Here is a 13516-nt window from a genome sequence, read left to right as displayed (position 1 = left end):
CCCAGCCTGACCTAAACGAAATTCCAATGGCTTCCAAATTAAAACAAGTTCAATACATAGGAGTGCCAATAGATATCCATCAAGGCATAGGTTTGAATTCCCACAAAGCACATGAGTTTGAATTGGGCACATCCAAACTCTCACAATTGGAATTCCAACCTACTCTTGGAAAATCTCAGACATGAATTTGTTTGGGTAAAAGAGAAACATCTAGCTGGAAGACAAAAAAAAAATTGTATCTCCAAGATTTTCAGCAGAAAATTCTAGGCAAACAGCTTTTAACTCCATGGCATGGTAACAATCAGCCAAGGCTAGAGTTTTGGCAACAGAGTTCACAAATATTTTTGCAGAGGTAAGACTCACACATCGGTCTAAATCTTGCCAAACCATCCTTGTCTGCTGCAGCTAACAACTATGCTGCTAATGTCTCAGACAAAGGGGACAGACAAGATGAATTTGAAGGAACTAGTTCTTCATCATCTATAAGTGTATCTCTGTATATAAAGTGCAACAGTGCCTTAAAAACCTTAGGTTGTGGTTCAAAAGGCTCTCCAGGGCAATGTTGCTAAAATCTTACTATTTACGATACGATTCACGATTTGATTTGAATCGTGAATCCCAAGGGTTTCTATTCGAATCTTATGCCCAAATCCTTTTCTGCAAAATCTAACAATTTTTGTTTGAATCCTATAATTTGATTCATAAATCTTACAATTTTTATGATTTCTATGATTCAAATAAATTCAATTAAGAATTAGTTCTTATGTTTTTGCTTATATTTAATTTTGTCAAGGGAGATTTTCCTTTAAACCCTTACTAGTGAGGGATAAAATAGAATGTCAAGTAAAAATCTGAGTACGGATATTGCAAGTGATAGGATTATTATATATTAATTGTCTATTATTAACCAATTTCATAGAATTGTTTTACCTTTTTTCTTCTTTTAATTTGTCTCTGCAAGTCATAGTTGTGAACTGGTTGATTTTAATTGCTCTCAAGAAAGAAGAACACCCTAGAAAAAATAAAACAAAGAAAAAGAGTTGGATCAATTAATGGTGGGGAGGACTGAGAAGTAGGAGGAGAAAGAAGAACAACACACGTCCAAACAAATGGAAGGAGACGTTTCATCATTCAGTAATCCCTTCTGTGGTATCACCCAGTTCTGAAATTTGCGGCTCAAGGTCTGTTGCGGCGTTATGGCTTTGGAATGACTCATGATCCCTCCCTCTACACAGTTCCCAGACCTGAGCCTTCATTCCATGCCATTAAAACCAACCAAGCCATGACAGCAGGAGAGACCCCTTGCCACACAAACACACATGAGCACCAGTGATCATAACTCATAATCGCTTTTACTAGGTAACCCATGAGAAGTGGTTTACTCATGGATTTTACTCCATGAGAGCCTTGCCTTCTGAATTCTGATCACTTTCATAATTCAAGCACACACAAGGAGAGAGAGAACTTGTCACAACTCACAACTATGGTTCTAACTTCTGAACTTGGTCATAACCATCCAAGGGTCAGGATTGGATAATCATGCTGATTGATGAACTCCAAGCTAAGGTGTTCCTGGTGGGTCCAACTCCAATCTGTATTCTGTAGAAGATTAGGATTAAGGAGGACTCAACAAACAGGTTAACTGTCTTACAAAATACAGTTTCCAGTCAAATATTGCCAGCACTGCCCGCGCATCTCTTAAAAACACGTGTTTGTCCCGCCTATCGGGTCAGTTAATTCCATATATAAGGTGTCAACACCCTCGTAACGAGGCCAAAGAGTCCAACACTTACAAATTAAGAGTTTATCTCCCTCTTGAGTCTCTCCATTTCTTCTTCTACAACCTTTTCCTCTTTGCCAATTTTGGAACTGATTACTGGAACACAAAGGTGAATCTTTTGTTTGAGTTTTCTTCTATGTTTGAATTTCTTTAATTGGTTTCTCAGAAACATGAAAATCTGTTATTGGGTTCGATCTGCAATGCCATTGTTCTCTAGATCCATATTTTAAGTAAAACAGACAAGTCAGTAATTTTAGGAGGGGCAAAACTGCAAGGGGGCGAAAAATTATTTTATTTCTCGCCTGTTTAAATCAAAGTTTAAAATGCCGATGTCGATGGAAATGTCGCTTACCAAAATATAGGACATATGTCGGAAATGTCAAGGGGAAACTTTGTGGAAATATTATGAAATATGTGGAAATATGCAATGATATTTTGTAAAATGATAAAAGAAGCATTAATACATATTTCTAGACTATTATCTTATTCCCAACCATTACATAAAGATAAGAAACTAAGATCAATAACAAATTAGTAAAAGATGATTTACTGATTTATTATGCATTTTGATGTTTTTACAAGTTTACCCAATATTTTCTTTTGTTAATGTTAATTCTGATTTATTATAAATTCTAATATATTTATTTCACACTAGTAAATAAAAATACATTTATTCTGATTTTTTAAATATTAAAGTTATAATACATTATGCTTTATCATAGTTTTCAAGGCGTCCAGGCGAGGCTGGACGACCACAGGGCACCCAGGCGCCTAGGCGTTGGAATTTTAAAATATTAATTTTCTTGACTTTTTACTTTATCTATGCTTTTGTAAACTATTTTATTGGTTTTGTGTGCTAACTAGCAATCATGCACACTAACTATTAACTCTATAAATCATTCAAATGAGTTTAAAACTATAAATTTCATATAACTAGCAAGCATGTACACTAACTATTAACTGAAAAAAAAAAAATAAATAAGTGCAGGAACTATGAAGGGAGGAGGAGAGGAGTATAGGGGCGGAAGAAGAAGAGGAAGAAGAAAAAGTATAGGGGATTAAGGGCAGGGAAGAGTATAGACCCCTGTTTTTTCAACAAAAAAAAAGGGACTGAGAGTCTGAGACTATCGACTGAGAACAGTCAGGGGCGGAGCCCCTGTTTTTTCAAAAAAAAAAAAAAAGGGACTGAGACTAGGACTAGCGACTGAGAACAATCAGGGGCGGAAGAAGAAGAAGAATGAGTGGAACTGTGAAGGGAGTCCGCCCCTGTTTTTACGAAAAAAAAGCAAAAAACGACTGAAGCTGGGCTGGAAGAAGAAGAAGAAGAGAAAAACTTACCTGGTGAAGCTGAGGTGCGATGGAGTTGGGCTGGGGAATGAAGTCTTCGGTTCTCCTCCCTCTCCAATCGAACCGAAAAAAACCCTTACGCATGGAACGAAGAAGGAAAAGGCTTTGTATTGTTCTCTTAATAATAAAATAATTATAATATGTAACCGGTTTTATTTTAAAATAATAAAATATCAAAATAACAAATTTAAAAAAAAAAAAATTATTAGATGTATGTCTAGTACACAAAATCCGGGGGCGTTTGGGCGAGGAGCCCATGGAAAACCGCCTAGTCGCCTAGGCGGGCCTCGACAATTATGTGTTTTATTATAAATTTAATAAACTGATAGTATTAAGATTATGATAAATTCTGATTTTTTATAAAACTTAATGAATTTATTATGATTTTTAATATTAAATTTATAATAAATTATAATTTAGTATAAAATTTAATAAATTCATTCTGATTTTTTATATTAAATTTAGAATATGATTTATTATAAAATTTAATAAATATTTTCTGATTTTAATAAATATTTTAAAAATACTAACTAGTTAATATTTTATTACTTGAAAAATATTTTTATGTTTTATATTATAAAGTATTTAATTTATTTTTTGTTAATTCTTTTTTATAAATATTTTATTTGAAATATTAAATAGAATTTATTAATGGAATAATTTATATTAATATATCGTATTATATTAATATAATATACTAATATATTATATTATTAATGTACATTAGTCGACATCTTGTCGACATAATAGGAAAAATTGACTTTTTTTTGTTATTTGGTTGACATTTCTTAAATATAGGAAATGTCAACGGAAATTATGTAATTTTTATACTACCATCCATTCTCATGTCGGTGAGCCTCGAGATCAACATATGTTGGGCGACATTAGCAAAATGCCGCAACATTTGAAATCATGGTTTCAATGAGTTTTGGTGGGTTTTGATTTCAATGGGGTTTGATTTGTTCTCAGGCCCACATCGCAATTTTTGCCTAACTTGGGTTGCCACCCAAAGGACTAGTTCCTTTTCGTCCTCTTTTTTTATTCTTCTTTAGTCCCCTGAAATGGAATATTAGAGGTCCCCCATTTTAACCAGGAAAGGAAGAGATGGTTGACGAGTGATCAAATGGAGTCATTAGAGCAAAGCTTCTAGGAGGAAATAAAGCTGGAACCCTGAGAGGAAGATTAGTAATTAAAGCGGATGTCGTTTCTTGCAAGAACAAGATTACCAGAGTGAAGAACCATATTGTAGAGACTTTCCGCTTCACCATTACCATCATTCAAAAGAGACAAAAAAAAGACATTTGAGATACATTCGCACAGACATGAAGGTTTCACATGCGGATACCAATTCTTGTGGGAAGAAGAGGCCACGTCGTCTCAACGAAGGCCCTTCCTGGCTGTTTTAATATACATAGATAGACTAGAAAATGATTTATTTATGTTATTTAAGATCAGAAATTGAATTTATTTTCCATCATATGTAGGTTATAGAGCCATTGTATTATATCATCTCAAGCTTCTATTGTATAAGTGGTAAATTCTCTTATTTTATATGGTATATATAGATTAAAAATAGGATAATGTCACTTTCCTATATATATTTAGCCTTTTAATATATCTATATTTAATTTTTTGACAAGTTTATAAAAAGAAAAGAAATAATCTTACGACTCACAATTCGATTCGATTCAACTTTCTTTATAATTTATGATACGATTACAATTTTCAAAACATTGCTCCAGGGATTGGAGGTGTCTTCAGGGATGAGAATGGGGTTGTTTCTGACATGTTTTCAGGCCCAGTTGGAGTGGATGACTCTCTCAGAGCTGAGATTCACACAGTTATGGAAGGTGTCCAAAAATCTAGGGAGATGAATATCAGGAAACTCATAATTGAAGGGGACTTGGAGGTGGTGGTTGGTGACTGAACAAAGAAGATAGTGATTTATGGAGTTGTAGTAATTTGAAGAGGAAATTGATATGGCTAGTTCGAGGAATGGAAGTTAAAGTCAATTGGGTAAAAAGATCAGCTAATTTTTTTGCTGATGGGTTAGCTAAACAAGGAGTGGATAGAGATGTCATGTTCTAGGCAAAGATGTAATTTAATTTTCTTCTCTTTTTGTTTTCTCTTTCTCTCTTGTTTCCTCTCTTGGGGCTCATGATGTAGTTGGTAGATAAGAAAGTTTGTCTTCCTCTTTGTAATTTATTATGATAATTAATGAATTGCATTATTGATTAAAAAAACATTGCTCCAGGGATATGTTCACTCAAATAAATTGGATTAGAAGATTGGCCAACAATTTGGCAGATAGTTTAGCCAAACAAGGGGTATAGATACTCTATGTTTTGGGTTCAATTGGAATTTTGGGGTTTTGGGCTCAATTGTAACCTTCACAACTACTTGTTGTGCCTCTTTAATCAATTTATGAAATCCTTTTTCTGAGTATTGATAAAAAAAATTAAAACAAGTTCAAAGGCAATCAAACCAAAATTACTAGAATGCAAATCTCCTAAAAAACACAAAATAAGAAGATTTTCACTACTGAAAATATTTATTTTCAGAGGAGGTAGCTAACCCACTTCTATTGTAGCCTCCGAACCGTGTTTGATGCCATCATTTGTATCGGGTACAAGGATTGCGGTGGCTAGTCACTGATTCATGACAGGTACTTTCCTTCAGACTTTGATTTTCCATCACACATTGGCTAGACATCTGAGCTCAGTCATTGATGCTAGAAGGAAGACGGAGATAGGTTCAACTAACCTAAAGCTAATGGTGAACTGTAACTGTAGAGCAGGGCTAATGATGTCCAACGATAACTAAGACAATGGAGAGTAAAAAAAGGCAAGGGGTGGTGTGAACATCGGATCGAAGTTCAATTCATGGTTGGGATTTTTAGAGTCACCACCCATCAGCCAAGGTTCAAAGTATCGACATGTATCGGCCCATATCGACCGATATGTATCGTTTTGGGAGCTCCCCGATACATCCCCTGACCGACTCAAGGGGTGGAGGAGCCTTAAGCTAGCTCCCCTGAATTGGTTTTGAAAAAAAAAAGTACCAATATGGCTCGATAAGCCCCTACCTACATATCGAGCATATTGATATTTTGAACCTTGCCATCAACATTGAAGAAGGGGAATGATGGGTCTCCTTGATTAAAATTCGAAAAACATTTGAAAATAGTAGTGACTCCAATGCTTGAACAAGCCTATCCAGGTAAATTGGGGAAGAGAGAGTGAAGGGGTTAGGCACCCCTCTATATTGTCAATGTGAATACTAATTCCCGGCCTAAATTTTAAACTAGAAAGAAGTAGAATAATAGAAAAATAGTCGGGGAGTGATGATAGTGGCCTCTCCGAGCTATGAAGATGCTAGGTTGATGCTCTCTCAGGCGGTTCAACCTTTAACCCTCTATTCGTGTGCAGAAACCCTTAAATAGCAAAGCAGTAGACAACTACACGCATTCATCAACGAGTCTTCATCCAAAAAAACTCAAACTCAAACTTCATGAACATCAGAATATCAATGAAGGAACACACAACATGAAATGCAACACCAAAATCGAAATATCAATTGTCAATAGGTATTCAAACAGAGCTACATGTTAAATTGCAAACATAAGAGCCTTGACTAATCTTAGCAGTGTTATTATTCTTCAACTAATCAAGAAAAAAGAAATTATAAACTAGAAACAAATCAAGAAAAAAATATAAAATGGAAACATGGCATGGGTAATCATTCGCCCCTTCTGAGAAGTCAAAGGAATCTCAAAACATAAAAAAAAGAAAAACATTTTATAACAGAAAAAAACTAGAAACAAATAAAAAAAACTAACCACACTAAAAATTACAGAGGAATCCAAAATCACATAAGTCACTATAGAAGCCATAAGAATTATAGATGAATCTATAAGATTAATGGTTGAACCTAAAGGTCCTATACTAAAAATGGACCAAAATCACAAAGTCCCTATGGAAGCCATAAGAAAATCCGAAAGAAGAAGAAGAAGAAGAGGAAGAAGAAGAAGAAGAAGAAGACTTGGAATCGATTTGCAACTTGTCGATTTTTCTAGGGCTTTCGAGTTTGTCGTAGTGATTTGCAAGTTGCAGCGAGCCAACGACCTAGAAGGTTGGAACCAATTTGGCAATTTGCAGGCTTGTCACAGAGTCGTAGACCATAGGTAATCCTCTTCGGTGTCTTCACTTGATGTACACTTGCATTGCTCAGTGCTCAGTTGCTCTCTGTTCATTTGTGAGACTATGACTTTTCTTTTTCTTAGTTTTCTCACTTCTCGAACCAGTTCGGTAGTTCAAGACTTAAAGTTTCAATCAAATGAGGGTTTTTTATTCCCCTCCCATCCCATATTGGCATATTCCCATTTCACAAAGTAACAGAAAATCTAAGATACAATAGGGACCACAATATAAGTGTATAAATCATATAATTATATATGAATATTATATATAAGTATAAAAATTATATATAGGGCTTGAATAGGCTTGCGAGCCGAACGAACCGAATAGCATAGTATTTGAGATCGACTCGATTAGTAAACGAGCTTGGTACTCAAGCTCGAATTTGGTTCAAAGCTCGGTCTAGACCAATCTGAGTCAAGATTTTCACGAGCCAAGCTTGAATAGCTCATGAAAAGCTCGACTCATATCCACCCCTAGTGGTGAGTTGTCTCAGACATGCTCTAGCCTCCCCTATCTATAAATAGAATGGATTTTGGGCTCTAATAGAGAATTCTGGGAGAGGAAAAACCAGAGGAGAGAACTCTCACTCGATTCCCCTAACCATTTTAGCAAGAAACTTGAGAATGAACTCCTATCTCAAGGTATGGTCCAATAAAATGCCCCATTTCTCCTTGTTTAAGTCTCAACCTTCTAGAAAGACAAAGCCATTTTCAAATCTCCAATGCTACACCTTAAGAATTTGTTGCGCGATCTCCCTCACTCAAAAATCTCAAAAGATGTCATTCTCAAGCTTTGAAAATTGCTACTATAAAGTTTAGTCAAGGCTACATCAAATAGGAAAGTTTCTTAACCTTCATTGTGATTTCTCATCATTGTTGGTAACTTGCTTTGCATTAGTCTCCTTCTAGAAATCACATAGTTTAATTTCAGATTGATGGATACTAGAATTGTAAATTTGTGAAAGCTTTCCTGCTACTTTCATGTAATCTTGGAATTAAAGAGAGAGAAGCGAGGGACTTAGGTAAAATTAGCACTTAAATCCCAACAACATCCCCTTAAAACTGAGATTAAAAGATGCTAGAAGGGATTTTGTTTGCAAATTTTAGATTTTTATCTCTATTAATTTAAAATTTACAAAATTCAAAGCCTAAACAACTCTCACATCAGATTGTCATTTACAACTTAGAGAAAGGGATGCCTAATACGTTTCCTCTCTCAAACGTAGCAGATTTAGAGTTCCTTGTAAGTGCCTTTTCAATGGAGGATGGAGCCGCTATTTTCAAAACAAAATCAACTTTTCAGAATTTACAAAGAACATATTTCCTCTTGAATTAAATGGGTGGTGACTCCTTTTGTTTGAGCCAGCCATGAGCTTCCCAAAGCTCACACCATGGTTACTAGGCATGCCGCACCATATTGGTGGGGGCTAAGTTGGGTTATTCTATCACACTCACCCACCATGATGTGTCATGTTGGAATGCTTTATGTGCACAAACATATCTTGGACAAATCCATAGACTATATTTTCTTTTTGCTTGTTTCCCGTTGTTCCATGTGTAATGATGAATTGTTATTGATTAATGAAAACATTCTTGGCAAATGCTTTTGTAGTGATTCATATTTCATAAATCCAAGAATTTCACCACTATGAAATGTGAATGCCCCCGGTTGTCTCTATTAATCATTACTCCAATCTCAAAGGCCAAATGGATGAATTATTCTTATTGGAACAATTACGAGTTGCGAAATTCTTTATGGATTTTGAGGGTAGTGGACTAATGGCTATGGGTGATATTGATCACCTCTTAGTCTCTCTATATATTATCTTCCTTGAGATGACGCTTAAAAACACTCGAGAAAACACAAAAAGAAAAGGAAATCCCATTGTACTTCCTTATTCTTTAAGTTTTCTCTTAGAGACATATATTGGAGGTTCAACATAGCTCTATGAGAGGTGCTACTACAAACACACACACACACACACGCACGCACACACATACACAAAGAAAAGGAAATCCTATTTGTACTTCCTTATTCTTTAAGTTTTCTCTTAGAGACACATATTGGAGGTTCAACATAGCTCTATGAGAGGTGCTAATACAAACACACACACACACTAAAACATGGCAGCCTAGGATTTTTCTCTTTTTTTTGATTTTTTTTAAATTCATGTCAATTTTTTGAAACAACCAATGAGAGACTCCTTTACCCAAAATAGTTTACTTAAAATCTCTCTCTCTCTCTCTCATTCCCAATAAGGCAGTCTAGGATTTTTCTCCTTTTTATTTTTTAAGTTCACGTCATTTTTGAAACAACCAATGAGAGTCTCTCCTTTACCCATAAAAGTCTACCTAAAATCTCTCTCTCTCTCTTAACAAAAACAGTACTTAGATTGCTCTTTTCAATTTTAATTCCCTCTGTAGTGGCTTTTCCCATGCATCACATGGAGCCCTACTAGTTGTCCTATAGTCTTAACACCAACAAAATTGAGTGTTGTAAATATGATCAAAAAGGGGGCAGAATCAAATTTAAGGCCAGCATTGTTACAATGTACTTCAATCTAAAACGAATAAATTTTCTTTTATAGATTTGCATTATCATTTCAAACATTTGAGTTTGCCCTTGTTTATGCTCGGTTACATTTTTATATTGATATAGATTTATTATTATTTCTTTGATATTTCAGATTTATTTTATGTTGGATTTATTGTTTAAACCAAATTATGTCCCCTATATTTTCAACAAGTTTTAATTTGATTTCCTACAATTTTGGTTTAAATAATGGATACTGTGAACAACCCTTTGCTTGACCTGTCCAAGACCAAACTATACTTCCATATTTGTTTTTTTTTATCATTGACGCACCACATCTTGTTACACCTAATGGAGAATTGAAATTTACACATTTAAGACTTCGAAAACTAATGATAATTTATGCAATATACATAGTTTGAATGCTTTTGTTAGAGAATTATATGATGTGTACTATAATGAAACATACTAAAGACATTTTGGATAGAAAATTCAATATTTATCTCAAGATATTTATGGAATTTTGGTTGGACAAAAATTACTCTTTTATTTAATATTTTCTGAAGTATAAATAAAGGCAAAACAAGTATTTCATGTGTTTAATAAAACATATTTAAAGACTGAAATTAAAGATTATAATTTCTCTTCACATGTTAATTTATTAATAGAAAACAAGTTGAAATTGAAAGAATGATACCTAAGGGCACTGTACAATCTAAGGATTTTAAAACAAAGAAGATTTTTGTTGATGGGGTGCCAACAACTGTCACAAAAGACGAGTTCAAAATGTTCTACAAGTATGGGAAGGTGGTGGATCATTAGATTATTCATGATCATGCAACCAATCATTCTCAAGGGCTTTGGATTCATTATATTTAATAGTGAACAAGTTGTAGATGATATGTTAGCCAAGGGTAATATGATTGATATGGCAGGCACCAAGGTGAGTTTAATGAAATAGTTATTTAAGAAGTCGTTATGTACACCGATATGGTTTTACTTCATATTCAACATGCAACTTCTAATTAAAAAAAGGAAAAAACAAGTATTTTATAATGTGCTTGATAAAACCTAATTAAAGACTAAAATTAATGAAGATAATTTCTCAACATGAATGGCACATTATAAAAACAAGTATTTTATAATGTGCTTGATAAAACCTAATTAATGTGCTTGAAAGTGCCCAAAGATCAAAGCATATTTAATATTTCACTCTTCTATCATTATTAGTGGATGATGTATTACAAGTATCTTTCTATTTCATGTACAATTGTGCTAAATTATCATTGAATCCCGTGTTTTCAACTGGTTGTTGCATTGAATGAATAATGAGTTTTTTATTTAAAGTAAATTGCTGAAACCTCCCATGAAAATTTTGACCATTGCCTCCTTTGAAATTTGGTAATTGCAATCACTTCCTTTGAACTTTCTAGCACAGTTGTAAGTAGTAGATCCCCTGTTTGAATCCTTTAGTAATAGACACAAAAATGTTCAAAATACCCATGTAGTTACTATTGAGGATGATTTCTACAATAAAAAAATAATACAAACTTTATGAACAAAAGAAAATAATAATTATAAGGGTATTTTAGACATTTTCACATCTCTTGTTAGGGGATTCTAATAGAGGGGGTCTACTTGCAATTGTGTTAGAAAATTTAAAGGATCTGATTGCAATTACCAAACAACAATTTACCTCTTCTTTTTAATCGTGTCAAGTTAACATTGAATGATGAAATCTTGGTTATAGTTTAATTGGTCTTCCACCTTCTCAATGGGCCAAAAATATATAAGCGATTGTGCCAAATTGGAAAATGGCCTGCACACTTGTAGAATTATTCCAAACATCCATTTTTGTATCTTTTAAAATAAATCATCCATTTTTTGTATAAGATACATTACAACGACCCATTTAAAAGCTTATTTGTTTCTATGAACCGACACTATTCACTCTAATTTTAGTGATATTCTTAGCTTTACAAACATGGGATTAGGGATATTGATGGCTAGGGATGATCTTTTATGATCTAACTCAACCTGACTCGACCAACTTGACCTGCTCGATTTGCAAATTCTTAGGCCTGGGCAATCAAATTTCTCTCAAGCCTAGTCTAGAATGGACTCACATAAGCTACACATAATGTGGTTTGGGCCCAAGCCAAGCAAGCCCTATGTTTAACAAACCCAACCCATCCCAAAAGTTGTATGTATTATAATACATACTAAAATATTGGTAAAATTCCTTATTTATTTGTATAGTATCTTACATATTTTATGCTAATCATATGGAATCTTTCTTATATGGCATAGCATTTTACCATATATATATATATATACATATAAATACCGTATGCATGACATGTATATATATATATATATATATGGTGTAATATATTAACATACACACAATACATTTTCAAAAATATTTTTTCCAATTTTGTAATCTTATTTTCTATAATTTGATTATAAAGTTAAGTTAAAACTATATTTGTTTTAAAATACAAGTCCTATATATCCATATGGGCCAGCTTGAATGCATGGCCCAGGACCAAACTTGGACATGTATTATTAGGCCTAGGCAGGCCTCAAGGCTATTAACTACTTGTAAAACCTGGCCTAACTCATGATCATCACTATTGATGGATTGGGTAGGCATGGGTTTGGTCCAATCCAAACTTGACCCAAAACCCAATTAAGTCGTTTTGCTTGTTTTATTAGCATACTCAACAAATATCAAAGTAACCCTAGAAAGGATCACAAAAGGGCTTTGAAAAAATCTTGACATAATTATAAAGAACTAAAAACTCCATGTTCATTATAATAGATTTGATACCCTTGGGGTAATTATTATGTATGAGGATTTAAAGTCTATTTGGCATGTCCTTTTAGAAAATATTTTGAATTGTTCAAAGATTGGTAGACCACACAACAATCTTTTTCCATTTGACAATGAAAGATGGGAAACCAGAAAGACCCATGTTCCATAAAGCTTAAGGAAGCCCAACATGGCTGAAAATCAAGGAGCTTCAAATTGAAGCTTCGCATCTTTATGCACTTAAAATCTTTCATTTAATAGCTTGGTAGATTATGATTGATTGGGATATTTATTACAAATAGTCTTGATCTTTAAAGACACATATCTCCAATATTATATATTAGTCATAATAAACAAAGATAAGTGTGATAAACACTAATTATTTTTATCAACGATATAAATGAAATAGAAAAATTAAAATTGATCTAAAAATGAAACCATTTTCTTGTCTTGATGGTGAGTCAACAGTCCAACCTTTTAAACCAATTAGGAAACCTTTTAAATATTTAAAATGACAGGAATACAAAAAATATGAAGTATATGAATTTTGTAAAAAAAAAATTGAGCACATCTTTGTTATTTTTTGAAGGAATTAAAGGATAACAATAAGCTATATTAATTAAGAAAAAGGGAGAATGAACAAACGAAAAGCAGAGCCCTTTAAACTCAAGGAAAAAATGCATAGTTAGACAAAAATGTTTTATTAAAAAGACCAAAATTTGCCAATGAGCGAGCTCTTATGTTAAATTCCCCTGGGATCAATCTCTAGGAAGTCAACATATCTACAACTAGGTCCCTAGCCTGGTTGAGTAGATGCTTGCATGGGACATTGGAAGCTAGCCA

At 33.7% G+C, this 13516-nt stretch overlaps 1 protein-coding gene across 1 annotated transcript in view; it reads right to left on the bottom strand.

Moving 5' to 3' along the window:
• EMB2777 (Sas10/U3 ribonucleoprotein (Utp) family protein) overlaps nt 1–3243 on the bottom strand; it is a 46020-nt gene extending 42777 nt beyond the window's left edge. The window contains exon 1 of the mRNA XM_010268410.3: nt 3119–3243. The gene's annotated coding sequence lies outside the window, so the exon portion shown is untranslated. The remainder of the gene's footprint in view (nt 1–3118) is intronic.
• Nucleotides 3244–13516: the final 10273 nt, after the last annotated feature.

The sequence above is a fragment of the Nelumbo nucifera genome, chromosome 2 (assembly GCF_055504915.1).
Source record: "Nelumbo nucifera cultivar China Antique chromosome 2, China Antique-T2T, whole genome shotgun sequence".
NCBI classification, from domain to species: Eukaryota; Viridiplantae; Streptophyta; class Magnoliopsida; order Proteales; family Nelumbonaceae; genus Nelumbo; species Nelumbo nucifera.
This window is presented reverse-complemented; position numbering and strand designations above follow the sequence as displayed.